This window comes from Camelus dromedarius, chromosome X (assembly GCF_036321535.1).
Source record: "Camelus dromedarius isolate mCamDro1 chromosome X, mCamDro1.pat, whole genome shotgun sequence".
Taxonomy (NCBI): Eukaryota; Metazoa; Chordata; class Mammalia; order Artiodactyla; family Camelidae; genus Camelus; species Camelus dromedarius.
Genome location: NC_087472.1, coordinates 81,499,732 through 81,526,161, shown reverse-complemented (window position 1 = coordinate 81,526,161; position 26,430 = coordinate 81,499,732). Strand labels below are relative to the sequence as shown.

The window sequence follows — 26,430 nt, the reverse complement described above, 5'->3', positions numbered from 1 at the left end:
CAGATGCCCTGAATGTTAACATTTCACCACATTTGCTCTATCCATGCAGACTTTTAAATGAAAGACACGGGAAAAAATACAAGTTGTTCCCAAGATGTGCAAGTTATGGCCCCAAATATCGCCTCTCCCTCCCTCCCTTCACACAAACCCTGCATCAGTGGCACGATCATACCTCTTAAACGTGTCTGCCTTCCTCACCAGACTCAGTCTTACCACCCCGGAGAGTAGCACCTGCATTCTTTATCTTTCAATCCTTAGCCTGTTATTCAGTGCCCAGCACATTGTAAAAGTCCTCAGTGGGTGTAGAATGACTGTTTCCTTTTATAGGTTGGGTTTGCTGTTGGTTTTATTGTTTTAGCATTGGTCTGCTTCTGAACTAGACGCTCCTTTTCCTACACAGGTCTTCCAGTAAATATAGACTTTTAGGCATATAAAGCCGTAGCTGAGAGTCGTAGGTTCAGAAGCTCTGAGTTTGGTGCCAGAGAAAATGTGAGCATGGGAAACAATTCTGATGCAAGAAAGAGCAAGGGTGTTGATGGTATTAAAGAAAGCCTTTAAAAAGGTGGTTTGGCACGGGATAGCAAAGTTATAAAAATGTTACAGATCATTATGTGTGTGAATAGAGTAGTTCATTGCTGGTGATCTAAAAACTGAAGGTCTGGAACATTCAACAGTGCACTTTTAACCTAGTCAATACAGCTCAGATTGTGGAATGGAAGCCAGTTAGGTTCCACATGCAAATATTCAAGTATAAAAATATTGAGAAAGGGGAGGGTATAGCTCAAGTGGTAGAGCGCATGCTCAGCATGCATGAGGTCCCAGGTTCAATCCTCAGTACCTCCTCTAAAAGTAAATCAATAAATAAAGCTAATTATCCCCACCCTCAACTGAAAAACAAAAAATTTGAGAAGCATAGTATGGGATCTAGCTGATGAAATCATGGGCTGAAGAAGTGACTGGAGCACAAATAGAAATGACAGAATAAAAGAGAGCTATATCCAGCCACTGTTTTGGTAAACATCTGTTATAATTGTATCTTCCCAACATCTCTTAAAACTGCTTTTCTATGTTTGGGGAAACCCCACCTCAGGAATCCTGCCTCCTGCGTGAGCCTGCGACGTTCAAGTCTGAACTCAAATCCCCAGCATCCTTTGCAGCAAGCATGCTGTCGTGTGCTGTAGGCTCCATGACTTTGGAAATAAGCAAAAAAGGGAACAGTCTTGGTATGGAGTTTCTGTTTGTGGCAGCACAGATAGTAACCAAGGCATTTTGGCTTTCAAATGGCAGTGCGTTCTAGTGCTGCAAACTTGAATGAGTTCCTGGTGCAGAAGTAGCCCTGTGCCTGGCAGCTGTAATGGTTGAGTCGAGTCAAGTTCTTGACATTTAGTGCTTGGCTGGGGCAGCAGAAGTGGTTTTTCCTCAGGCCAGTTCTGGGATATGGTTTTGACCATTTCTCTAGGAAATAATTCTTTGAGATAACACCTTTGTCTTACCTGCAATCTTTTTTTTTTTTTTAAATAGTGGAAACCACCAAACTAGACTCTGCTGTTTGCAACTGTCGAATACAATATTACAAATATCTCTCACTTCCTTCTTCTTCTAGGAAGCAAGGAATCAACAATTTTGAAGCTATCAATAGATAAGAGTAAATACAGCCTGGAAGAAAAGTAAATACAGAAACTCAAGTAGAATAAAAGCATTCTTGGGGAGCTCATATTTAATTTGACTCCTCGGCTCTCACCTCACATCCACTTTGAATTCATAGTGGGCCCTTCATAGAAGTCCCCCAATAACTCTGTAACACATGATTGGAAAAATAAAGGAGACGTCCCATTGCAGCATCTTAAAAGGGGTCACAATATTCCCACGAGGCATCTCTATTCCTTTCTTCAAGTCCTCATCTGGGTGATGGAAAGGATAGAAGGGGCAGATTCTGATACCAAGAACATAGGAATTTTTAAATCATATTTTAAAAGCTGCCAAAATACCTTGAAAATATACTTTCCATGGAACGGGTACCACATACTTACATATTCCTTTCTTTGGAAGATGTGGGCAGATCTGTCAAAACTCTGTATCAATTGTCAGGGGTGTTAACGCTCTGAAGAATATTTTCTCTTATTTTCAGTTTTTAAATGGGAGGCTACACAACAATAACTAGGGGGGAATGGTGAAGGGGAAAGCAGAACTTGTTCTTTGTTGTCTCTTTTTTCAGTACATTGCGTGTGTGTGTGATGTAGGGATAGAGAAGTTACATAGATGCATTTAGGTGGCCATGGGCCAGCGTGCTTTCTGTGAATTCTGGCGTTTCTCCCAATTATTTAAAAGTTCCACTCTAATAGGCTTGCCCATCACAGACTTCAGGAAGAGTGGATCCTGGTCCTTATAAGAGCCAGAGAGTGTATCTTTCCCCTTAGCTGACTGCCTCAATTTGTTTTCATTAGTGGAGATGAAAAACAAATGGAATTCCTAGGTGCCCCAGGCAAAGGGATGCTGCACCCCGCATTGCTGCTGCCTGCAGACTTCTGCGCTCATTCAGAAACCTCGCCAGGAGAAGGATGCTTCTGCTACAGCTCGCCCCTTCAGAAGCACAGGGCACATTATTTTGAATTATTTCAGATGAGGAGACTCGCGGCCAATTAAAATGCAGCACTAATATTAGCTTATTTTCAACCGAACGATAGCTTTGTAGAATAAAAGTCTCTTCAGATCTCACCACTTCCAGGCTGCTTGCTTCTGAGGCATTTAGCCGGAATTTAGCTGCTGTCTTCAGACCACCGACTCTATCTTGCTGCCTTGGGAATTTTGCATGAACGAAGGTTCTCATACATAGCTGCCGCTAATGGTTGGAATTTGTGTTTACAAAAGTTCCTTTCCTGTTTTGCAAACTCAGGGTGGGCTCTGCCGCCTTGAAAAGCCGCTTCCCCTCAGCAGATGTTCTGCCGCTCGCTGGCAGCGTTCTTGTCTGCACTCATCTGTCTCACTCTGCTATCCACTCCCGCCACCCAAGAGAGCCTGGAAATGCGATTTCTCCCCTCCTTCCCCCATACGGCCCTCTCTGCTCGTGACCTGCCTGCTGCTTCACTCCACAAACTGGGCTCTTCGTCGCCCTCTGTATCGCAGTTATTTCTGCCTCTGTGGCTCTTCCCAGTTGGACACTAAAAGCAGTGATGACTAAAGCCTTCAGTTTTTCCTGCCTGACACCATCTCCCCGTGCTTAAGCCTTTTTTGTCCCAGTGGGAGACATGACCACTATAAAAATTCAGTTGGCCATCATGACAGTCTTAGATTCATATTTGACCCTTTCCTCTCTTTTGTTTCCTTAATATTTAAAGTAATCACTACAGACTGCAGAAACAAGTTTAATCTTTGTCACCTTATCCATGATTATTGTCACATGGCTGGTCCTGTCTCTAATCCAAGCTCTTGTATCCTCACTGATCATCACATCTGGGACCTTAATTTAACAAATGTTTATTGGGAGCTGAGGAAACATTTACTGAGGAGTTGCTTCCTGATGTGGACTCCTTTTTCCATGTTCTTAGGCCTCTGGAGAATGAAGACCACATCTTTTTGTTTTACAGAGAAGAGGAAATCCAAGTGGTTGTGTGACCAGACCCCTCGTGTCAAAGTGAGGGTCAAAGTTTGGAACGAGAAGAGGAGGAGCATGTGACTTAAAGAGGGGGATGATCTGAGCCAGGTCAGAGCTGTGGGACAGGTCACCCATACCTGGGCATCGGAGGAGTAAGCTTACCCTGGTCAGGCTGTGAAATTTGACAATGTGTCAGTGACAATCAAGTATCTTCTTTGGTTAATAAACTGTGTCGTATTCTGTGCCAAACAGTGTGTGTGAGGCTGTGGGAGATACAAAGATGGAAAGATGAGGCTTCTTCCTCTACTCATGTATTGATACACTGCATGTTTCTTCTTTGACCAGGGTCTCTTCCCCCTCCAGCAGCCACCAGCACAGATAAGCCTACAGCAGCTGCAAGAAGGGGTAGAGAGTTAAGAGGGTGAATGTGGCTCCCCAAAGTATCCACTGAAGATGTTAACACCTGGTCTGATGTCCTGTAGGATGCTAAACACCGCAGTGTCTCTCCATCGCCCCCTTCCTCCATGTATCTGAGTGGTTCTCAAACCTGGGCGCACGTTAGAATCACCAAGAAACTGAAAAAAGAAATATAACATTAAAAAATGGTCAAATTGGTAAATTTTATACTGTGTATATTTTACCATAATTTTTTTAAAAATGTCGATTTTCCAACCTCCAGGACGTAGAGTGTAAGTCTTCATTCCCTAAGTGTGAGCTGTGCATAGCAAGTTTCTTCCAAAGAGGACAGTACAGAAAAGGGGAAGAAAGTGTAACTTTACAATGGAGAAACCTGACAAACCTCAGCCAGGTGACCAAGGTCAACACCAACAGTGAGAAGTCATGTTGGTAGCATTCACCATTGATACGATGTGATGAAAATGACACTTTACCTCTGTGGTCTTTCTTGCCAACATGTATAACCCTGGTGTAATCATGAGAAAAACACCAAAACAATCCCAATTGAGGGACAGGCTACAAAGTATCTAGCCGGTAATCCTCAAAGTTGTCCAGGTCATCAAAAATTAGGGAAATGTGGGAAACCGTCACAACTCAGAGGACCCTCAGGAGACTTGACTAGGAATTACAATGCGGTATCTTGGATGGGACCCTGATACAGAAGAAGGACATTAGGGAAAAACTGAAGAAATCTGGATAAAGTATGGATGTTAGTTAATAATAATGCTTCAGTATTGGTTCATTAATTTTCACAAGTGTTCCGTAAGGTGTTAATACTGTGTGTGTGTGTGTTGGGGATGGGTATCCGGGAACTCTCTGTACTATTTTTTGCAATAATTCTGTAAAGCTAAAACTCTTCTAAAAGAGAAATTTTTATTAAATAGATAAATATGCTTGGATCTCACCCCAGATAAATCCGTATCTTTGGGTGTGGGGTCTGAGCAACTGTACTTTTGTAAGCTCCTCGGGGGATTCTGATGCAGAGTGAAATCTAAGAATCCTTGGTTCACCCGGCCCTGCCCTCTGCAGGTCAAGATTCCGATGTTAGCTTGCTGTGTCATTTCACCTGCCTTTGCGTTCTCTCAGCTCTCACAGCCAGATTTATCCATGAGCCACATCTCTTGGCCCAGATCCAGCCTGTTTCCTGGGTCAGATCGAGCAGGCAGAGATCCAGCGTATAATGGGAGTGAGTTTAAGGTGGGGTGGGATATTTTTTCCTGTACTCCACCCAGACTTGGGATGATGTTCAGTAATCCCTGGCTCTTCCCAGCCAGCCATGACCCGGTGTGCAGGAAGGTGCTTCCGTGTCAATTCCTTTTCTGTGATCTACTCAGGGAACTGCTCATATCAAGACTTCCTCCTGAGTAGGGGCCTCAGCCCTCTTGTATAAAGACCTCATCTTTCCTAGTTTCCTTCATTGAAGACTTTAGCCCCCACTCCTCAGTCACTGATTAGACAGTGATGAAGGTAGACAGAGCCTTTAAAATGATTCTGTCTGATTGCTGTACCATGACCAGACTTGTGAATTCTCAATTTATTTCTTGGCTCTGAAAACTCGTCCCTCCCTACCACCTATGCTGGGTCCCATTCTGGTTAAAATCCCCAAAGACATCACCCTCTACGGAAAGTTCCCTTTTCCATACTATGAGGGAACTGTGCAGGACCATTTCCAAGGGCTGCTTCCATTTTAATAGAGAACTCATTACTGAACAACCAACATAGCCATTCTATCTTTCTATTAGCAATAATCGCGCCTCAGATAAACCTCATTGGCTACGATACTGCCACTGCGCAAAGCTCATTCTGTCTTTCTAGAACCAAAGAAGTTTCTACCCTCTCAACACTACCGGTTCCTCCCTTCCTAATCCCAGGACTGACTAAAGAAAATTTGTGGTGACTTTGTAGGCAACAGAAAGTAAAAAATGGCTAGTACCATCATCACAGGCAGAAATGCATCCCTCATTTCACACCATCAGGACAAAGAGGAAGGTCTGCATGTTGAGTTCCTGCCCCTGGAACTGTGAATCGCTGTCTGTGAGACAATCTGCTCAGAGGCTCAGAAAAGCTTTCCACGTCAGTGCCTGCTCAGGGCTGGAAGATGACAGTAATGCATAGCCACTTGATTTTCGCAAAATACCGATAGCAAGACCCGAAATGATGAGGGATCCCTGAAATTACTTGTGTCACCAAGTCGAAGCAGATCATTCTTGATCAAATTTCTACATGATAATGTTCCACATTACTGAGTCCTTACTGTCAGCCAGCCGGGACGTGAGTGTTAGAGATGTGTTACTTAGTTTATCCTCGTAACCACCCTTTCATAGAAGGTCTTAACACCGTCCCTATTTTCTAGGTGAGGAAAATGAGATGTGGGAACTTCAACCACATGACTGAGGTCACACAACCTAGAAGCTGTAGAACTCTGAGATCTGAGTACCGGAATAAGAGACCGATGCCAGCATCTGCTCACAGAACCTTCTGCCCTTCTGCCTCACCACACAGGATCAGAACATGGGGCTTTTCCAGCTCTCATCATCCAATCATTCTGAAAGCCCCACATTGGAGATAATGTTCCCCCAAATGGAATCTTCAAGTGTCTGAACAGCACCGAACACAAAACTCTTAGATCCCTCCTCAGAGTCCCTGATCATGCACAGTGCTACTGACATTTATGTTAATTATACATAGAATATCAATGTGTACAAGTAACAGGAATAAGAAAGCAAGTAAAGTATTTATCCTATTAAACAAAATGACTCGGTGCACACGTGTTTGAAACCACTGGAATCAAGCAGTGCTGTTCCCTAAAACTGAAAATAGGTCAATAGACCTCTGTTCTAGACTGTGTGGTTAGCCATTAATCCATATTTGCCTACCTGGAGGGAACAACACATATATAATTCTGTGGTTTAGACCTTTCATTATTTCAAGCTGGTTTTACCTCTATCAATCCTATTTAATTAAACTTTTAATTAAATAACTTTCAATTAAACTATTAATTAAACAATGTGCTTTTTTTTTTCTCTTAAAGCAATGATTTCTGGTAGGTACAGCTATTAAGGGTAGGGAGCGTTTTAAATTTCACTCGGTATTTTAAATTGTGTTTCATTCTTTCTTCAGTTAAATGTAACCACCAGTATTCTAGGGAAGAAAATGTCACAGGCCCATCTTTCTTATGGTATCAGGGTCCCACCAGGAAACAGATGGCATATTTAAGTTATAAGATTTCAGGAGAGTTTAATGAAAGAACTATTTACAAAATGTAGAAAACGTAGGCGGGGTATAGGGAAGCCCCCATAAATGGCACAATACCTAGGGCCAGTAACAAGGGTCTAGATCCATTACCCATCACCTACCCTAGACCCAAAAGGTCTTAGAGAGGGAGCTGTCCCCAGTACCTAGAGACCTAGTAGGTTGCAGGGGAGGGCACACCCCATATGCAAATTACCTGATACTGGCGAAGTGAGGGTCCAGTGGCCTGTGGTTCAGGTTGCTTTCAAGTCTCCCCATCTTCTCTGGGGCTGTATCCAAATAGAACATTTCCTATCCCTTCACCATGTGGTTTGTCTTTCATTTTTTTCTCCCCAACTCCCACTTTGCTCTTAACTAATTCCTGTAAATAGTCAATGCTCTGCCTGCCTTCTTCCTGTCTTTCTGGGTCAAAACTCATTGAAAAAGTATCCACCGAATACATAGCTGGGTCAACCACAAATGAAGCCTCCTGCTGGCCTCTGCCCCTCCTTTAACACAGCACACCATTTCCTTGTTGCTTAGAGTCTCCTAGCCCACTCCACTTACCACTGTACTCACCAGAAATCTCTCATCCTCTTCCTGCCAACCGAATTATTTTTTCACTCCTTTTGACTCCAGTTTATATTCTTTTCAAAGTCTTTCTTAATTTGTATCCTCTCCCATCTTTATCCACTCAATCCTTGTATATTCCCTCTGAAGTAATTTATTTTATGCTAAATTGTTGTGCTAATGGAGTATTATTTTATTTCTATAATTATCCTTATGGCTATGATTATCATCTCTGTGAAACCAGTGTGTGTGTTTTATCCCCAAAACTAGAAAATGAGTTGCTGGTGTGTTTCATACTGAAAGATTACTGAAGGAACTATCTTGCCTGCCTCCTCAACCCTGCAACCCAACTACATTTGTAGGATTTTCTTCAATACACATTGTGTATTGATGACAGAATTAGCTGTTACGTGCTCTGTAACATGTGAACAAGTAACCCAAATGAGGCAGTGCTGATTTATAAAGGAATGATATAGACAAAAGCACTGGGAAAAACAACAAATATTTAACTTTGTAAATTAAGTGCATCCTTATGAATGTAAGCAATAGGATAAGGCGAGTGAGGGGGACAATTATGACTTTGTTGGTCCAGGACAAGGAAAGAAATCACAGCCTCTCCTCCATGCATGGACGAATGGCTTCACGGAGGAAATAAGGTCAATTTCTGTTTGCTGAAGACATCGAGCCAATGCACTCATTCTCTGGACAGACTAGTTCAGTTCAGCCAGTAATTATATGGCTAGATCTACTCGGTGAGAAATGGAAATGGGAACTTACTTCTTGTTTAGTCCTCTTTGTCTGCCTTCTAAAGCCTTCTTGGTGTTGGTTCTTCATGTGACCTGTTTAGAAATGAGGTAGCTTCATTGAGATTCATTCATTTTCTCTAGAGGAAGTACATGATTATATTTCACTCTATAAATAAGAGAAAGTCATGGTAAAAATGGATCGAGTACAGAGTTTTATATAATGGAAAGTTCCTCTCTGTGACAAATGCCATTTTTCAGGCTATGGAATGCTTTGTTTGCAAATGAGCACCGTTTTTTGACCAGTTTGGTACAAATGTCATAAGAGAAGAATACAGTCTACAAAAGGAATATAGAAATGATCAACTATGTACTTTTTTGTTGGTAAGAGGTAGAGTATCTCTAAGTTAAAAAGATATCATCATTGAAACGAAAATTACTTACTAAAGAGATTCAAAACAATTATTTTTTTCATGTAGATGTTCACACACTACATGTCTGGGCATCTGATATTTAAAATCAACATTATTGTCATCATTATTCCTCATCATTAATTGTGTACATATCATAAATTTGACTCTTCTGCTCCCTAGCTATGTATTTACCTCTCTATGCCTCAGAGCCCTTATCTGTAAAATGAGGATTAAAATAACACACACTTCATGAGGTTGTAGTAAGAATAAATGAGCTAATACATATAAAGCGCTTATACCAGTGCCTGATATTTATTGTTCTCAGCGAGGCTGTTATTTGAATAACTGTTACTATTATTGTTATCACTTTGCTCTTTTCGTGTTGGTTCATTTGTGAAGATTAACTATTATTATTACCTTAGTTTTACAGATGAGAGAATGAAGCTCTGAGAAGTTTAGTCACTCTCTCAAGATGATACAGCTGGTCAGATAAAAGCCTGTCTGAAGGGCTGGGTTGGCACTTGTAATCTGAATTGCATTAATATCCAGCTAAGGGAAAACTTATTGTCTTAACTATGTTGAAAAGATTGTGTTTGGAACATTTACTCATTGGCATTTTCATCACAAAAAGATCTCTGCCTCCAGGCTTCGTTGGCCCCATTTATTTTTTCACCCTTCCATCCCAGGTCCTCCCTCAGCAGTCAGAGATGGTAGAAAGAGACAGGAGAGGGGAGGGCGGCAAGCGAGCAGCAGAATCAGGATGGAGAAGCGCGCTGGTGCTTTCTCCATTTATACTCAGAACTCAAAATGCTCAGCTCGGCTTCAGCAGCAATTCATCTTATAAATCAATTTGGCAAGGCATCAGCTTTAAAATCCATTACACTGAATCAGGAGTGGAGTTTACAGCTAATGTGCCAATAGGACACCCGTATGTGGCAGTGACCTTTTAAGTTGGCGTGAACCCGTGTTCATGCTCGGCTCTGCCTCTCTGCATGACACTGAATCAGTTATGGTCCCGCCTATTACTTCATGCAGAAAGAACGGCTGAAGTGTTGACTCTCGGTCTCTTTAGAAAACTAGAGACTAGTAGAATGATGACATTGTTTTTTATTCTAGATGACCTCTTGAAATTCTGCTTACCATAACAGCTGTCACGGGATTATTTCTCATAATGGGAAGAGGTTGAATATCTATTTTTCTTTTTACCCTTCACTCATTTATCAGTTACTTAATATCTGGCTTCCCACACCAAAACTTGACCGAAATTGTTTTCTAGAAAGCCACCCGTGACTTCCTAATTACCTAATGCAGAAACTTCTTTTTCTTCTTATCTTTTGTAATGCTTCTCCAGCATTTGACCTTGGGGACCAATCTCTTCCTTCTTGAAAATCTCTATTCCCTTTGCTTCCACAACATCCCAGTAGCTTGGAGTTTTGCTCATCTGTCTGGAGACTAGTTAAAATCAAGCTCTTCAGTCTCTTGTAGATAATTCATGAGCTTGCTTTACTGACTTCTGTGGTAGACAGAATATTGGCGCCCCCAAAGATGTCCACATCCTAATCCTCAGACCTGCAAATATGTTATCTTATATGACAAGAGAGGGGCTAGGCCAATGTGATAATGTTAAGGATCTTTAAATGGAGAGATTACTCCTGAATTATCCAGGTAGTGTCCAGTGTAATCACAAATATACTTATAAAATAAGGAAACAGGAGAGTCAGAGCAGAAGATGTGACTATGGAAGCAGAAATCAGAAGAGAGTGAGAGCTAGAATGAGAGAGACAGAGACGGAGGCAGAGAGAGCTGAAGGTGGTACACTTGGCTTTGAAGATGGTGGTAGGAGCCATAGCTGAGGAACATAGGTGGCCTCTATAAGCTGGAAAAGACATGGAAATGAATTTTCCCCTGGAGCCTCCAGAGGGAATACAGCCCTGCCTACACCTAGATTTTAGGACTTTTGGCCTCCCAAACTCTAAAGTAAATTTGTGTTGTTTTGAGCCACTAAGTTTGTGGTGACTTGTTACAGCAGCAGTAGGAAACTAATACAAATGCCTTTTCAATTCTTTATTTCCCACTCTGAAAATTCTCCCAAATTGCAGAACTGAATTTTCAATTATCTTCTAAGCATCTCTACTTGGATCCTTGGCCAGCATCTCAAATTCAACTTGTTCAAAATGAAAATAACTATCTTTTTCCAAAAAATGTATCCCACTTGTGGATTTTTCTGACTACATTCATTTACTCATTTATTGACTATTTTATTAATTTATTTATTCATAAATCAAGTGTTTAATGAGCATCTACTCTGCCAGATACTGTTGAGACTCTTAGAATTCAGAAGGGAACAAAAGATAAAATCTCTGCCCTGATGGGGATCACATGCTAGGGGAAAAATAGACAAAACCAGGAAACAAATAAATAAAACATTTCCATCTAGTGAAACTTTTATGAAGACTTTCAAGAAAGGGAAGGGGATAGAGACTAATCTGAAGAAGGGGTGGTGATGGCTATTTTCAGTAGGATGATGGGAGAAGGTCTATCTGCGGAGGTGGCATTTGAGCAGAGACCCGATTGAATAGGAGCAAGAGCAAGAATAAGACTGTGGAAGAATAGCATTCCAGGCAGAAGGTACAGCACATAGAAAGATCCTCGAGGTAGGAATGAGGTTGGATTGTTCATGTTCAGGTGATTGCAAGAAGACTGGAGGAGAGCGGGCAAAGAGATGAGGACAAAAAGATGGGCAGAGACATCTTCAGTCATAGGTAGGAATTCTGATTGTTTTCTAAGTGTGATGGAAGCCGTTAGAGAATTTTGAACAAAGGAGTGATATGATCTGACTTACAGTTAAAAAAAATCACTGTGGCTGCTCTATTGAGGACAAAATGAAAGAAGAAAGAGGAAGTCCAGTTAGAAAGCTAAGTAATAAATGATAGTGGCTTGGCCCAAGGTAGTAGCAGTGGAGGTGGTCAGAATTAGGATATATTTTGAAGGCAGAGCTGATAATAACTGCTTAGGATTGATGTGCATAATAAAGACAGGAAAGAGATAAGGACAAGCACCTAAGTTTTGAGAAAATGAAAAAATGTAGCAGCCATTAACCAAAATGAGGAAGACTGCAATAGTAGCAGGTTTGGGAACAAATACCAAGTTTGGTTTCTGATATATTATGATTGATATGCCTTTAGACCTCAAAGTGGAGATGTCACATAGGTAGCTGAATGCTAATATGTAAGTTTGCTGCTCAAATAGGCAGTCTGGATGGAAGACAAATTTGGAAATTATCAGCACAAAAATGATGTTCAAAGCATAGGACTGGATGAATTCACTTAAGGAAATACTGATGATAAAGAAGAGACGAGGTCTGAGGGATGAGCCCTAGGGGACTGCAATGTAGAGAGATAAGACGAAGAGAAGCCAGCAAGGGAGATTAAGAAGGAGCAGCCAGTGATGCAGGGGGAAAGCCAGGGGAATGAAGCTCAAATGCCAAATGAAGAATGTATTTTCAGAAGGGGGAAATGGTCATCTCTGTTAAATGCTGTCGAATTCTCTTGTGAAATGAAGACAGGGAACTCAGCACTTGATTTGATGATACGGAGTTCTGTTCACTATGACAAGAGTTGTTTCCATGCAATGGAGGGGGAAGCTTTTGGTTAGAGTGGGTCTAAGAAAGAAAAGGAGATGAAGACTCCAAGACAGTAAGTATAGACAACAGTCTACAGAATTTTGCTATAAAATGAAAGAAAAAATGAGATCATAGCTGGAAGGAGAGATGAGATAATGACAGGTGTCTTATTTAATATTGGAACTATTATATCTAAGTTTATATGATGATGAGAATGACCCTGTAGAAAGAGGATAATCCCCAGGTGGTACAGAGAAAGGGGATTCAGTGTATGAGTATAGGCGTTATTACTGTTCATTCATTTTTATAGGTAGGAGAGAGAGAATGTCAGTTATGATAGAATAGGTAATAGATTTAATGAGAATGAAGAAGAATGTGGATATTTTGAAGGGTTAGAGAAGAGGGAAAAGAGGTAGGAAAGAGGCATCTGAAACAGTAGCACAGCAACTTTATAAGCAAGATGAAGCATGTTTGCTAAGCATCAATGAAGGCCCACTTGGTCAATGGGTAGGAGTCCTAGGATTTCAGAATAGTTGGAATAAGGGTACTAGATTAGTGATCTGGAAACATAGAAGGCTGTGATGAGAGCTTGTAATGTTTGAGGTTAAGATTAAGGATATTCCTCATCATGAATTAGGCTGAGTGACCAGGAGTGCAATATATGACAACTTCTAAAAGAATAAGCCAAGGATTGTAAGGTCTGGGGTAAAATAGAGGTAAAATAATTGGGAAGCAACAAGCACACCTACCCTGCCTCAAGGTCCTATAAGTAGCATTTGAAAGGGCTGCAAAGGAGGCATTGTCCTCAGGAAAGAGCCCGATTATGATTAGAACAAGAGGGTGAAGGGAACATTAAGAGATGAAGTAAAGGATACAGGGGATTTTGCTGATGATAAATCATGAATTTCAGAGGACTCGGGACTGGGGATCAGGGAAATATAGGTGATGAGATCAGGCTTATCATGTACAGAGCTGGATGGGGAGAAAGCCTTGATGATGGCCTGAGCAACTTGGATTTCTGGTAGTAACTGATGAAAACAGGGAACTATATTCAATACCATGATCGCTATGCTGTACACCAGAAATTAACACAACATTATAAACTGACTATACTTCCATTAAAAACCAAAAACAGGGATGGGAGGGAGGCTGATGGGATGGGAGGAGAAAGGGATTATTTAGTCCTAAATTGGTCTTTTAGAAGAAGGCAGGGCATCGATTCTATTGAGACAGATAGTTGATATCAATGGCCCTGACAATGTCAAGCCATGTTGTAAATATTGTCTTACCTGGAGCACCCTGAGCCCTGCGGACCTATTTTATAGACTACAGTGAATCATGTCAGGCCCAGAGGAGAAATCTACCAGAAACAAGTGCTCTTTAGGCCTATTTTGAATCTTGCTGTGGATAGTGGTGTTGTGGCCAAGGGATAAGGGTGATCTTACTAGGTCACCTTGCCCAGATTTTTTTGAGTCCCAGGTACACATGTCCAATTTTGTACTCAACTTCTTCATTTTAGTGGCTCAGAGTTATCTCAAATTCAACAAGGCAAAAAAAAATATATATATATATATATACTCTCCAAAGTCTACAATACAAATTTGATCCTCTCTTAGTGTCTCCTCTCTTATTGAATGATGTAAACCGAAAATCCAAAAGTTCATCCTTGTCACCCATATCGAATTTGTTGCCTAGTCCTGCTAACTCTACTCCTCCAGCATATCCGCAATCTCTCCATTTTTTTCCATTTCCAGTACACACACCCTTTACAGATACCACCCTAGAACAAGCCACTAACATCTCTCCTCTGTTCTATTACAACAACTTCTCAACTGGACTTACTACTTCCATTCCTGCTTCTAATATAACCACCAGATTGAGCTTTTAAAAACTTAAGTCATATTCTGTTTCTCCCCAGCTGAATACCTTTTCATGAATTTCCAATGTACATAAAATAAAATCCCAATTCCGTAACATGATATCCTTGGCCCAGCATGACCCAGTCCCAGCTCACCAAACCCGACATACTGGCCTTTCTGATCTTTGGTCCTAATAGGTTTATTCCCAACATTGGACTTTTGCACTTCTTAGTCCCTCTACCTAGAACTCTCAGCTCTAGATTTTTCAAATGGCTGCCCCATTCTCATCATTCGGGTCTTTGAAACACAGGTTACCTTCTCAACACAGCTTTGCCTTAACATACAACATAAAAGAGCCAACCCTCATCCCTAGCCTACTTTAGTCACTGTCACATTACCCTGTTATATTTCCTTCATCCTTATTGGAAGTTATTTTATTTACTTGTTAATTGTCTGTTTCTCTCTTCTAGAATATAACCTATGAAGGCAGGAGCTTATATCCCTACAGTATGCTCAGTGCCTGGAAAAGTACTTGATATATAATAGTCATCCACTAATATATATTGAATGAATGTCAAGGGTTAAAGAATTACATGCCCTATAAACCGAATATCTTCAGCCTCACGAGATTATCAGTCAAAACTTTTAACGTATTATTTAATGTGCAACCATTTAAATCCCCTTAAACTCTTCTTTGGGTTTACATTTCCACTTTTGCACTTTTGCAAGAATGAGGCTGCTCTGATGATTTTGAGGGAGCTAGCAAAGGATTACACTATCGTAATAACTTCCTATGTCGATTCTGAAAAGCAACCTGCTTCTTAGTATGCAAAAATTATTTGAATGAAATCATATTTGAGGTTTAAATGCCTCCATTTACCACTGATATATTTCAGAATATTTACTTTAGGGAAAAAAAACAAGATCTCTCTTTTATTTTCTATTTACATGTATACATACATACATTCTGCTAAACTAGCTGATTTTGAAAGTCAGTGTACATTGCAGAAAACATTTGTTTCATAGTAATAGCCACTTATTAGAAAAATATCTGTTTGTTTCTAAAGGATAACCCTTTCGTCTTCCAGGGAAAATATATCAATAACCATTGGAGTAGATAGAAATCTTTACTTTCTCGATTTTTTTCACTGCACTACTGGATGTGATTTGCTGGGGAGGTTGGGATAATGGTTGGCAAAAGTTCGCATTTCTACAAGAATCCTGCTGAGGCTACGTGGAAAGATTAGTAATGGCTAAGAACTGTGGGTTACTCAGTTAATTGATTTTTTTCTGTCTAGAGGATAGCCATTCCTTTATTTTCACTGCAGTTGGCATATAATAGACTGATCTCAAGGTACACAATTGAACTCCTTGCAGTTCTGAGAACATGTGCTTTTCAATGGAAAGCTTGGTACCAGTTAAATAAAGGAAATTATATGGGCTGACATTAACCCTTCCCGTTATTTCCCTGGGTGTATGTGATCATCATTCTTGTGATTTAAAGCTGACCCACAAGACAAACAACAAAAGGACCACAAAATAAATGTGTTTATAGTGAGTACCACATGCCTCTTTTCTTATCATACATAGATTTTTTTTGTTCTTCATACAACTAGAAATAAAAACCCTTTTTGATCCTATTTCTAAGAAGCATAGAAGTATTTTTCTTCCAAATTAATCATAATCATCATTCTGTAAAATACTTTTCATTTCTGAATCTATAAATCTTTGTAAACATTAATTTTGAGAGCTCCACTATGAAGCAAGCTAGGTTGATCCCCCAAATCAGATATTCTATTTCCTTGTTAGCAGGACACCATGCAGAATTCCCACAGTTAGAGTTGAAAATAGCTATCCTTTCTATTTCATCTTCCCTAAAGGATTGTTACGTGGCAGTTTATGGAGAAAACATCCTATTTATTTCTGAGGTAGTTCAACCCTATTGGCAGCTCTGCACTATGATTCCATTGCTGACAGGGTGGTGTATTAGTTATAATTAAAACATTAGTTGTAAGTAAAGCAAGTTTGAATTAGTTATTTCATCTCTGAGACTCTTAGTTCAATTGGACTTCCTAGATCTTGTACAACTTGAGTGAGAATGTAGAATTTCCAAGTCCCCTGGTTCTGAGTATGGTCAGAAGATTAAAAGGAATAGTTGGCATTGGATACAAAAATATGTCAATAATTCTTTTTTGTTTTTTGTATCCCTCCAGAACACTTATGTAGGTGTTGAAGGAGGAGAAAGGGATCTTATGTCTTGCAGAAAGTCCAATTCCTTGGTATTGTCAAAAAATAAATATTTTTCTGTGTCTCAAACAACTCTTTTCTGCTGTAAAGTAAAAGGATAACTTGTGAAGAAAAAAGTTTTATCTGCAGTCATGGAACATATTAAAATGCCAGTTGAAATTCCTGGTAGCTCGTCTTCCGTTCAAAAATACTTCAGCTTATTTTGTATTTATTTGGGAGGAATCAACATTTTAATTAACATCATACAGCTGAAAGGTAACTATCAATTGAAAAAGGGAAAAATAACCTATGTTTCAGATACCAGACTTATCAGTTAACTTTTGCTGTGTAACAAACTACCCCAAAGCTCGGTGGTTTAAAGCAGCAACTATCTACTGAGCAAATAATTCTGGGGATTGACAGTTTCGGTTATGCTCATCGGAGCAGCTCTTCTGGTCTCTGCCAGGGTCATTCATGCATTTGTGGTCAGCTACTGTGTGAGCCATGGGCTGGCTTTTCTCAGATGACTTCATGCTAGACAGTTCATCTCTCCTCCATGTGGTCTCTCATACTAGAGCAGACTTCTGGGCAGTGTTCCAAGAAGTCAAGCCAATGCATGCAAGTCTTCTTGAGATCTAGTCTCATAACTGGCATAACATCATTTAACCTACATTCTACTGGCCAAAGCTAATCCCAAGACCATGGGGTGGGGACTGGTAAGCCAGAGAAAGGAGAGTCAGAGATGGTAAAGTGGATGTTCCCATCGATAGAAATATCCTGGCCTAAGAATAGGTTTAACTGTGGAGGTCAGAGCTGGTGTCCTTCATGCTTTAACATGTACCAATAAATCTTCCTGCTATGATCTCAACATTCAAGATGCAACCTTCTGATTTAATTTGGTTTTTCCTGTAGTATGCTGGGAATTTCCTGATCAATGTACTACAGTGTCATTTATGTTTCTTATACAAATGGGTAAATTGGCACTCAACTCCATTTAGCTCTTCCTTCCCCATCTTTTTCCCTTCTCTCCTTCCCATTATAAAACTAGCTTCTTTCTTCCTCTGAACCCTAGGTTCCATGGTACCCAGGTATTAGAGGTATGGGTTTTGTTCCAGCACAGGTTCTCTGGGGGCAAGAACTGAGCCACTATCATGTTTACCCCAGAAGGAGTCACAGTGGTTTCAAGACTCAGGTCTGATCACCTGCACCCACAGAGACTCTGTCTTCTCCAGTGACTGTCTAGTGAGGTCAGGCAGGGTGTTAATGCCCCATGGGGTGAACTTTGACTAATGAGACAGGAGATGGAAAGGGATTGGCAGATAAATTGCTTGTCCTTCCTCTCTTTCCAACAAAACCATATGGTTCAGAAAAGCAGAAGTTCCACACATCCTTTCTGAAGATATCCTACGTGACCAATCAACCAGTTGTCCTACATGGCAATGAACATCTTGGTAACACATCATCTTGTATTAGGTTTTGCTCCTTCCTTGACTGAAATTCCCTTTTCCCTCATTCTTCATTCACTGAGTGCACCCAACCTCAAAAGCAAGGAAGTGAACTGTGTATCACACCCTCATCCTCTGTTTTTTAGGGAACTCAGGATGAAACAAAGCATGGAAGATTATAACTTTTCATGCATTTGTTCATTTCCTACTAAGTAAATATGGCATTAGGGGATTTGTTTGTTTTGAGTTTTGACCAACAAATCAATAAGGGTACTATTTGGGAATGATCCTGATTGGGTGCAGCATGTTGTAGTTCATTCTGCTGAAGCAAAACTCTCAATCTCCCATACTCTGAGACAGAGGAGTGGAGTCACCCAGCTAGAGAATGAAGGCAGTCTGCCTATAGCAAAGCCGTACTGAGATGGAGACAATGAGCAGTTTGGGTGATTTATGCCCTATGTGGGGATTTTCACACACTTCTAAAGCAAAAAGAAATTTTTTGCTGATCCACAGTGATGACAGAAACTCTTTTTCATTGTATTATAATGGCCTATAAATATGTATAGATGTAAACCTAAGAATGAACTCCTTATGCTATTATCCCTTACACAATTATAAAATCTAAATTAAAAATTGAATTCATCAAACCACACAACCAATAAAGTTTAGGTAAACAAAATTAATTTTGTATAACAGATAATTTTTTGTTGAAGTCAAACTAGTGCTGACAATCAATACAATTTATAGAAATATAGTTTGCCACATGATGGCTGTTTTCTTTGTTTAAACAATTTTGAGGTCTTTTATTTTATAGTTTCTTAGGATATCATTTAGTCCTTTCATCATATTAATTCTGCCTCTGTCCTTTTCCACAAGCCCAAAACAATTAAAATAGAACATTGCTCCAAAGCACACGGTAGTTTTCTGGATGTTACATCAGATTCTTATGTAAATAAGCAGCTTAAGTCAAAACGGAATACTCTCATGGACTAATGCTTTTTTAAAGCAGGAGTCTAGGTTTCCCCCCCCCCCTCAAAATTGTTTAAGGAAATCAATATTTACCCAAAGGTAAGTGTTAGAAAGTTGTCGTTCGTGGCATTAGAAAAGGTGAATAAGAGCAAAGAATGTGCTTGCTAGCATATTAGAACTTAAATGCTGTCACTTCACAATCCTTTTGTACAAGGTGGTCCCCTAAGCACAAATGCAAATATGTGCATTGAAATAAATTCATGTTCAATTATAAGGTGATCAACTACATTATACAGAATATGCTATTCATATTAATTTTAGATATAATTTGGATAGAAACTCACACATAAAAAAAAAACAAAAACCCTTGCAATAAATTCATGGACACACAATGCACTTTCTATGGACAAGAAAGATGAAGTCTTCCACTGGGGAGACATGCCCTACAGCTGTGAGTTTTAATTTATTTACCATCTCTTTGTCAATCAAGTAAAAAAGCCATTTGTTCTCATCCTAGAAAAATGTACACATATATGCACAAACAATATTTTGAATATAGTTTCAGTAAGTTTATGAATGCCCTGATTCCAATTCAAGGGCTAGTATAATTACATTATTTCATGAATTCTTCTAATTATCTTGGTAAGTAATATCCTGTAGAAAAATCTCAGAGTAGCATAATTATTCACCCTTTTGTATGTTGATTGCTTTCTCCCAGAGTCCCTTAGGATACTTTTTTCTTAATCTTTGAATATCAATACCTTTACCAGAAACATTTCCTAGGGAACGGTCAATCTAATTTGATCACTGGAGTCAAGACTTTTATTTCTAAAACAGTTCTATTAAAGTCTTGAATATCCTCTTTCATCTTATCTGTTCCCCTTTTCTTTAATCTCTATTCCATATCTATCATCTTTTTATAATAATTTTAGGTATCACCTCTTTGTAATTTCATTTTGTGTGATTATTTTGAAACTTGATTTCCATGTCCCTGATGGTGAGACACAGCAAGAAGGCGGCCATCTGCAAATCAGGAGGAGATGTCTCACCAGACATCAAACCTGCTGACACCTTTATCTTGGACGTCAAGCCTCCAGAACTATGAGAAAATAAATTTCTCTTGCTTAAGCCATCCAGTCTGTGGTATTTTGTTAGGATGGCCCAAACTCACTAATACAGGCCCATATCATACAAAAAATTTGGCCTGATAAAGTCCTTTCACCTTGATCCCATAGCTTTAAGATTGATTCCCCACACACATTCCCCAGGTGTATGATTACATAAGTTAACAAAAGCATGCAATTCTTTTGGTGTGCGTTGCTGGTCCTCATGGGTCACATTTGTACCTCACCCTTTGGGGCCTGCCACGACTTGAGTCCAGTTACAGGTCTAGAAGCAAAGCGGAGTGGTGGGGGCAGGTTCTGAAGAGGATCAACAGTGCCTTGCAAGGCAACTACCTCAGAGGAGGCCATTGCAGTTTCTTCAGGCAAAGAACGGGTGGACGGGCTGCTTCTGTTGGCAAAGGCTCAGCAGAACTTCAAGGTTAAAGTCCCCAGCTTTACTAAGATCTTCCTATAGGGGCCCATCCCAGTTTTTCAAGATCTCACTCTTTCCCAATCAATGCCCTAACTTGATTAATAGAGACGCCTCAAGGTTGGGAATTCACCACTGGCAAGGAGATACTCTGGGTCTGGTTTTCAGAAATCTTGGCCCTTTGGCTGGAGAAGGCAAGGATTTCTTTCAGTCCGGACATAGAGGCTTGCAGGTCCTTTACGTGGACATTAAGCTGGGAATTCAAATTCCTGAGTTCATCCTTTTCCTACTTTCTGCAGCACAGTTAGGAGCAATCAGCCAATTCCATTACATTCTTTAGTTTGACTAAAATGTTCCAAGGCATCAAATACATAGTCAACTAGAACCTTGCCTTTCGTAAATATTTGATGAGGAGTATCCAGTGGTGATATTTGATGTATCTCTATTGCCACATCATGCCAGTGACTACTAGCACTTTCCTTATCACCAAAAACAGACTCATTAGTGCCTTTAAACCTAACAAGATTAGAAAATCATTTCTGGAAGACTCAAAGTCAATTCAGAGAACTCATTCTTAAGATTCCACTTCTCTGGAATTACTCTTTGTAGTGAAATCTGTATTGGTTAGTTTAATTGGGGAAGTAGAACAATTAGGCTCCATCACTGTCTTTATCTCTATCCATATTCATATCCATATCCATGCCTATACATATACTTGTATCTGAGAGAGACTTGTTCAATGGAATTGGCCTTACGTGATTGTGGGAGCTGGTTAAGCAGTCTCTATAAAGTCTATTTTCTCCACATATAATGTTAGGGTTTCAAATCCATAAGGAAGGCAGTCAGGAAGGGGAGAGCAAAAGTAGACTGGAACCAACACGCTTGAGCTGGAACCCCACGGTGAAGGGCTAAAACCTGTGTCAGTTCTTGTGGCCTCTGGTAACGAGGGTATTCAGCAGAAGTGGGGCTCTTTGTCATAGAGCTAAACACGTACACCTGGTCTAGGAGCTGAAGAAGCCAAAAGAGGATCAGAGGAGGGTAGAGTACTTGCAAGCCCAGCTGCTGCTTCACCCCAACGAGGCGAGTCTGCAGATCAGCATTAACATGCGTGAACTACAAATGGCCACTTGCTTCCCTTCCAGCCTCCAAATCTCCTATGAGTCTCCTCTGTAGCTAACCTTAACTAGAAACAAACAAGAGGATGAATTCTGGGAAAGAGAGTTCAGCCTAGGCAAGCTGACACATCACAAAGCCCATCACAAGATAGTTTGTGCAAAGTAGGATTCAAACTAAACCTAAACTCAAATGAAATACCAACCAAGTTGGGAGAATTTATAGTTAATAAGACTAGCTACATAATAAATTATAACCTTAAATGGGTCAAAATCATATTAAATACCTCAGAAACTTCAGAACTCCACAAATTAAAAGTGTGTCATCGAGGAACACAAATTGTTTTCCTTTATTAATGAGGTTGAAAAGGGATTTGTCTGGCACGAATTTATGACCCCTTGGATATTCAAAATGATCACAGCCAAAGCAAAATGTTTAACAGAAAAATAAATTTAACATTAACAAGCACATTTGATAATCGTCCCAGGAAAGATTTTAGGTAATTAGATGGAAGGATTTTTTAAGTAATCTATGGTAGTCAGCATTTTAAATGTGCCATGGAGACATTTATCTTGGAGATTCAGCAGAGCAGCTTCAACTCTCATGTCAGAACAAAAGCCTTCAGCTTCTGACTGTAGAAAATGCTGAGCATTTACTCCATTTGTGGTAAGAATATCTCAAGTTTTTCTCTAAGGTTTCCCAGAACCTTCCTGAGGCCTCATGCAGTTCATACAGTCACCCAACAAAAATGTTCTGAGCCACTGTTAATGTGTCAGGCACGTTTCTAGGTTCTCTGCATAGCAGAGCATGAAACAGACATAGAATCTGTCCTCAAGCAGGAAGATATCCAGTGAGAAAATGTAGACAATGAATCAATAAATGAATATATATATATCGTGTTTTGATAAGTGCTATGAGGAAAAATATGGCAGGGTAAAAAGATGGAGGATTATAATGTGGGATGCTAGTGCCTTTTTGGATCAGGTGTTCAGGGAAAGTCCAATAAAAAGGTGACCTATAAGCAGAGAGATGACTCAAGTGAGGAAGTGAGTGAATGAAGATTTCTAAAGGAAGATCATTCTCGAGAGACGGAATCATAAATGCAAAAGCCCAGAAAACAGGAGTGTTGGCACATTAGAGGGCCAGCAAGGAGGCCAGAGTGTCCGGAGCAGAATGAGCCAGGGAAAGAGTTGGGAGATGAAGTCAGGGGCGATCCAGAGGCCAGCCTCAGAGACCATGGTTAGGATTTTCTTCTGACGGACAAAAGAAGCTATCAAAGTTTTAAGCAGAGTGTGATGATCTGATTTTTGTTTTAAAAGAACTGTTCTGTCCGCTCTGTGGAGGACAGTATTGAAAAGGAGACCAATGCAGAGGCTTTTGCAGGCTTTTTCCAGGAGAAAAAAGGTAGTAGTGATGGAAATGAGGAGAAATTGTTGGATTTGGGGTCTATTTTAAAACAGATTATCAGATTTGCTCATAGACGCTCTCTGGGCTGAGAAAGAAAGACGGGAGTCAGGTCAATGCAATTACTAAGAACTTCATGTTTCATTTTCTCTCTCTCTCTTTCTCCCTCTCTCTCTCTTCAATAGAGCCATGTTTTACCTCCCTCCAAGCACTCAGCACCCTAACACTAGTTTTTATATTAAAATATTTTTTCTTTTTTAAAAATTTTACATTAATTTTAATCGGAAAAATTTTGAAATCTATTTTAGCCTGACACCCAAATACTTTTCACAGATAGAAAAATACATCAATTGAGTGATAAGAACAAGTTTATGTAAGTAATAATTTGAAATTACACAACAGTTACATAAACTGTAACGTCATTAATGCTTTTTTTCTCATTTTTTTTTCCTTTCTGCTAACACTAGTTTTTAGCTGCCTAAAGTACTGACCATGCCCCCAGCCCTACAAATGCAGCATCCAATCCAACTCTATCGTTTTCACTCTTCTATTTTTCCTATGAAAACCCTCTGACCCCCAACCCCTTTCCTGCCTGTTCTACCATCCCATTCAAATCCTGAGACTAACTTTTTCATTTACATGTTAAACAGAAAGTATCTGATGTCATTACTTTATATTCAGGTAGAAATGACTAATAGCCTAAATTAAAATAGTTTTCTTCTCAAGGAGGTTATTTTAAAGAACTTTAAAATCACTCCGATGAGTCTTTTTCTTGTGGTGAATGGTTCTGCGATCACCTGCAAATTATACTTAGTGATGGTTGCCCCCCACCCACGTAGGTCTTATGCTGTCTTGCTCAGAGTTCAGGCTTTATAAAAAAGGAAGTTACCAGGAAATGAATCATTATCTTTGAAGGGCAACTCCATCACAGCTTGCTTGTCATTGTTAATAAATAAAGAAAAGAAGTGAAAATGTGAACTCAGAAGCTCAAAGGAAATGCAGATACTGGAGCTAGCGATTTTGAAGTCCCCTCACAGCAGCCTGACTCGGTATACAGATGCCCAGGGAAAGGCGCAGCATTTAACCTGCTATGTCATCTGAGCTGGGGTGATACTGCAGTCTCCCTTCATTTTGTCACCTTGAATTATCCATTGACGTGGCTGGTCTTAATTTCTATTATTCTCTTTTTGGAGAGCAAGTTTCTTGGTGGGGGTGGAGTCGGGAAGAATCTGAATATTTTTATTTCAAATCTGGTTTAGCTTATGTATATATGTACATATAGTTATTAAAGCAAAAATCATAATAAAACTAAAAACACCTTCTTACTCGTTATTTCTTCATTTGGGAAAATATGAACAGATACAATCTTCTAGGTTTTGTAACTGGATTCAGGTATTCATTGAGTAACTAGACATAAAGGAGCTTACAGACAGTTTCATCCACTTTAATTCTGTCATAGCAATAAAAGCACGTGTTGTTAAGACCACATGTCATCTCAAATGGAGGATGGTGCCCAGAAAATAAGCTGCTGTCCTATGTCAGATTGCTGCTTGCCAATAAAATATCCACTCTGTCTTTTCTCTCTTAGTTAAAAATCCCCAAATGTATTTGGGGAGATAATAAGGCTAGGCAGAAAATTATATTTCCTAGCCTATTATGCTTCTAGGTTTGCCTAGGTGACTAAAACCTGCCCGATGAGATATGGACGGAATCGTTGGGAGGGGGTTTTGGAAAAGCTCCTACAAAGGGAAATAGACAGCTTGTGAATCTTCCTTTTGCATTTTCCACTTTGTGCTTTTTAACCTTGAGTTTGATGGAATTACTAGCGCTCTGGCAGCCATCTTTGATCATGAGGCAACCTTGAAGATAGAAGCTACTTGCTAAGGATATCATAGCGAAGGAGAGGAGGACACCACATCCCTGACAATTATGGATCCTCCATGCCAGTGCTGTACTGAATATTTTTAGACTTCTTTTATGAAAGAGAAAGATAAACTTGTAGATCTTTTAAGTCACTATTACTGAATGTCACGGTTATGAGCAGCCACATGTAATTCCTAAATGATACAATGGTTTACAGCATACCGTCTTGTCTTTGGAAGCCAAGAAGATTTTGGCGAACCATAATAAACTAAAATGTATATTTTTTAGCTTCCTTCCCCAGCTACTCCTGCCATTGTGCAATGAACTCATGAACAAAGTGGCCATTGTGGCAGGGATGGAGGTTACGCATAGGCTCAGCAACATGGACTTCCACTCACCCAGGCTGACCTGGCTACAGCCATGCTGAGTGCCCAATCTGTCAGCATCAGAAACTACTGAGTCTCAGGTATGCACCATTCCCCAGGGTGATCAGCCAGCTATCTGGTGGCAGGTTGATTACATTGGACTGCTTTCATCATGGAAGGGACAGGGTTTTATTCTTACTGAAATAGACACTTACCTTGGGTGTAGATTTTCCTTCTCTGCATGAAATGCTTCTAGCAAAGGTATCAGCCATAGGCTTCCAGGATGCCTTATCCACCGTCATGGTTTTGTATGCAGCCTTGCTTTTGATCAAGGAACTCACTTCATCGCCAATAAAGTATGGCAATGGGCCCATGCCATGGTATTCACTGGTCTAACCATGTTCTTCACTGTCCTGAAGCAACTGGCTTGATAGAATGGTGGAATGGCCCTTTGAAGACTCAGTTACAGCACCAGCTCAGTGTTAATTCAGTCATCCCTCCATATTCATTGGCTCAAATCTGTGGATTCAACCAACTATGGATAAAAAAAAATTTTTTTTTTTTAATTCTAGAAGTTCCAAAAAGCAAAACTTGAATTTTCCATGCCAGCAACTATTTACATAGCATTTATATTATATTTACAACTATTTACACAGCATTTACATTGTATTAATTATTATAAGTAGTCTAGAGATGCTTTAAAGTATATAGGAGAGTATGCAGAGGTTATGTGCCAATGCAACACCATTTTATATAAGGGACTTTAGCATCTATGGATTTTGATATCCATGGGGGTCACAAAACCAAGCCTCTGCAGATACCAAGGGACAACTGTACCTTGCAGTACTGAACAAAGTCCTCCAGGAGGCTGTCTATGCTCTAAATCAGCCCAGGAAGGGAAATGGGAGTGGCTCCTCTCACATTACCTCTAGTGATACACTAGCAAAATTTCTGCTTTCCACTCTTGTGGCTTAAGGCTCTGCTGGTCTAGAGACCTTGGTTCCAAAGAGAGGAATGCTTTCACTA

General features: G+C 40.0%; 1 long non-coding RNA gene and 1 pseudogene across 1 annotated transcript; both read right to left on the bottom strand.

The window, feature by feature from the left end:
* Positions 1-3,431: 3,431 nt before the first annotated feature.
* Positions 3,432-25,786, bottom strand: LOC135320190 (uncharacterized). The gene is made up of 3 exons (XR_010379422.1): positions 25,620-25,786; positions 8,627-8,688; positions 3,432-4,167 (listed from the first exon to the last, which is right to left on the bottom strand). It is a non-coding gene; the product is annotated as an uncharacterized LOC135320190 (long non-coding RNA).
* Positions 5,773-5,847, bottom strand: LOC116151124 (U4 spliceosomal RNA; annotated as a pseudogene).
* Positions 25,787-26,430: the final 644 nt, after the last annotated feature.